The sequence below is a fragment of the Mastomys coucha genome, unplaced genomic scaffold (genome assembly GCF_008632895.1).
Source record: "Mastomys coucha isolate ucsf_1 unplaced genomic scaffold, UCSF_Mcou_1 pScaffold15, whole genome shotgun sequence".
Taxonomy (NCBI): domain Eukaryota; kingdom Metazoa; phylum Chordata; class Mammalia; order Rodentia; family Muridae; genus Mastomys; species Mastomys coucha.
The window spans coordinates 106,019,017-106,022,492 of NW_022196897.1; the positions used below are offsets into that span (position 1 = coordinate 106,019,017).

Genomic DNA, 3,476 nt, shown 5'->3' on the forward strand with positions numbered 1-3,476 from the left:
AAAAAAGAAAGCCCTAAACCAGCTTGTTAGCTTCTATTTCCTATCTCTAAAAAAGCAAGTTAAACATAGAACATGTGTTTATGTCTTTGGAAGTCATACACACAAGAGATTCCCTAGAAAATGAACTACCAGATTGGAAAAATGAGAGCACTAGCAAATCAAAGGCATCAGAACATTTCTAATCTTGGGAAACTCAGGCTAGACTTTTTGTTTGTTTTTTGAGACAGAATCTCTCTATATATAGCCTTGGCTGTCCTGGTGCTCCCAATGTAGACGAGGCTGGCCTCAAACTCACTGAGATCTGCCTGCTCTGCTTTCCCAATGCTGGGATTAAAGGCTTGTACTACCATACCTGGCTTAGGCTGGTCTTGAACTCACAATACTCCTTCCCCAGGCTCTTGAGTGTTGATATTACTAGCCAGTGTCACCTCACCAAGCTATCACTTTATTTAAAATCAATTTTTATCACAGTACTTAATATACTGCTCTTATCAAAATGATACTCCCGACTTTTATAAACAATTACCAACTGTTAGAATCTTCCTGCATGATACTGAAATGATTCTTTTTTTTATATTGGGTCAAGAAAAATTTCAAAGTTTACTGATCTAGCTAATTGGTAACATTTTTTACTAGAAAAAAAAAAGGTGACAATGAATGTAACTCAGTGTTAGAATATGTACTTTCCAATACTTTGAGGCCCTGGGTTCAAACCCCAGCACTACAAAAAAAAAAAAAAAAGTAGTGGACGGTTATTGGGTAAGAGCACCTGCTGCTAAGTCTGAGGATCTGTTTGATTCCTGGATCCCAAATGGAAAGAGAGAACTGAGTCCCACAAGATGTCCTCTGAACCTCCACAGGGGCGCCATCACACCTAACTCCCTACACATACACACAAATAAGTATAACGTAATAAAAATATTTTAAAGCCACTAACAGATTTTCTTTTAAGAGTCTATATTCTATTAATAGATTTAAGGAAACACTAAAATAGAGTTAAAACATATAAAACAAAACTTTAGTTGACAAAAGACTGAATAAAAATAAAGATGTAATTATTCAAAACAAAAAAATAGGTCCTTTAAATAAGTAGTGAGGATATATTCCAGGTCTAGACACGAAAGCCATTAAAAGGCCATTAGGGAGAGGCAGAGTATCTATGTTGCCTAGCCAGTGTTGCCTTGGGTTCCATCCCTAGCACTAGAGCACTGTTAGGGAGTCAGTACATACCTATAACTCCAGAATGTGGAAGGCTGAGGCTGAGACAGCAGGATTGAGCTAAAAGCCAGCTGGGCTACACAGTGAAGTCTTATTCCAAAAAAGCAAACATTGACATAAAATAACACAAAATTAAAGGCCTATTAGAATCTGTGGTGGTTTGAATGAGAAGGCCCCCATAGGCTCATATATTTGAATACTTGCTCTCCAGTTGATGGAAATGTTTGGGAAGGATTAGGAGGTATGGTCTTGCTGAAGGTGTGCCACAGGGGCAGGCTTTGAGGCTTCAAAACTATGCCATCATTCCCAATTTTAAGACACGAGCCCTCAGCTCATGGAATGATAATATATATTCTGTGCCACTGTCTATTCTAAATATATAATTTGCTTTTTGAATTTACAGGATGTTATAGTTAAGAGAGTACCTTAAGTCTCTCAGAAGAGACTCAATACATTAAACTTTAAAATGGTGTGGAGATTATAAGATTATATGAGGACTTTTGAAGTTGGACTTTTGCATAATGATAAGGCCACAAGCCTATGGGGGCCAGGGAGTGGAATGTGATGGTCTGAATGAGAATGTCTCCCATAGGCTCACAGATTTGAATATCTAGTACCTAGTGAATAGAAGTATTTGAGAAGAATTAGGAGGTATAGCCTTATTGAAGGAGGTACATCACACTGGGAGAGGGCTTTGAGGTTTCAAAAGACTCATTTCATTGCCAGTATGCTCCTCTCTGCCTCCTGCTTGCAAATCACATCAAGATGTGTGCTCTCAGCTGTTCCAACCACCATGCTTTGCTTTACCATCATCATGGTCTCTAATCCTCTGAAACTTTAAGTCCAGTTAAACGCTTTTTTTGTATAAGTTGTCGTAGTCATAGTGTTTTATTTATCATAGAAACAGAAAAGTAACTAAGAGAGACGCTTCTTTTTGTTTGTTTGTTTTTTTGTTTTTTCGAGACAGGGTTTCTCTGTGTAGCCCTGACTGTCCTGAAACTCACTCTGTAGACCAGGCTGGCCTCGAACTCAGAAATCCACCTGCCTCTGCCTCCCAAGTGCTGGGATTAAAGGCGTGTGCCACCACCACCTGGCTGGACAGAGGCTTCTTAATCCCATTAATTAGATGAAAATAATCTAAAATTCTGTAAGGGCAACAACTACAAAGAAGAAAACACATCAAATAGTGTGTCTGTGTGTGTTCACACATGCATGCACATGGGTAAATGCATGCCAAGGTGCACAAGCGGTAGTCAAATGACAGCTATGGGAGTCAGTTCTCTCCTTCCACCATGGTATCCTGAAATGAAACTCAGGTACTGAGGCCTGGAGGAAAGTACCTTTATTAACTGACTCATTTCATTGTTTACTTTTAGATTTATTTTTATATTTTACATGTATGAATGTTTTGTCTGCATGTGTGTATGTGTACCATGTGAGCATCTGATGCCCTCAAAGGTCAGAAGATAGCAGATAGTATCAGATCTCTGGAACTGGAGTTATAGATGGTTGTGAGCCACCATGTCGGTGCTGGAAACTGAACCTGGGTCCTCTGCAAGAGCAACAAATGCTGTTATCCACTGAGCCATCTCTCCAGCACCAGCTCCCTTGTATGCTAGTTTCACTCTATAGCCCAGGCTGTCCTAGGACATACTAATAGTCTAGGCTAGCCTCAAACTCATGAATGATCCTCTTGCTTCAGCCTCCTCAGTACTTGGACTACAGGCATAAGATAGCAGGCAACTCTGAGATTAATTCACAATTTTTTTCTTCTTTTTCTACTACTCTGTGTCTCTTCTTCCCCCCCCCCCCCCACTGTTTCTCCACTCCAAGGGTACCTAGTCCAGGCTGGCCTCTAATGCCCTATATAGCAGAATTGATCATGCCATGACATCCAACTATACCACACAATTATGTGATGCTGGGATCTAATCCAGAGCCTCATTGCTAGGTATGCATTCTACCATCCACAATGCATCCCTAGCCCTCACAATTCAGTGAATAAACAGAAAAATCTTAGTGCTTATTTGGATATTAGAAAACTAAGGGAAAAAAATAATCATTTATTTTGCATTCTTAAATAAATAAACTGTATCTCCAAGTAATCAAATAGTGAATGATAGTAAGTCTTTATAGACATACTTGTTAGCCAGGTGGTGGTGGCGGCGGCGGCGGCGGCGGCGGTGCACACCTTTAATCCCAGCACTTGGGAGGCAGAAGCAGGTGGATTTCTGAGTTCCAGGACAGCCAGGGCTACA

At 40.2% G+C, this 3,476-nt stretch overlaps 1 protein-coding gene across 6 annotated transcripts in view; it reads right to left on the minus strand.

Moving 5' to 3' along the window:
• The window catches only part of Ttbk2 (tau tubulin kinase 2), a 121,440-nt gene that overhangs the window by 90,163 nt on the left and 27,801 nt on the right, over window positions 1–3,476 (minus strand). The window lies entirely within an intron of this gene.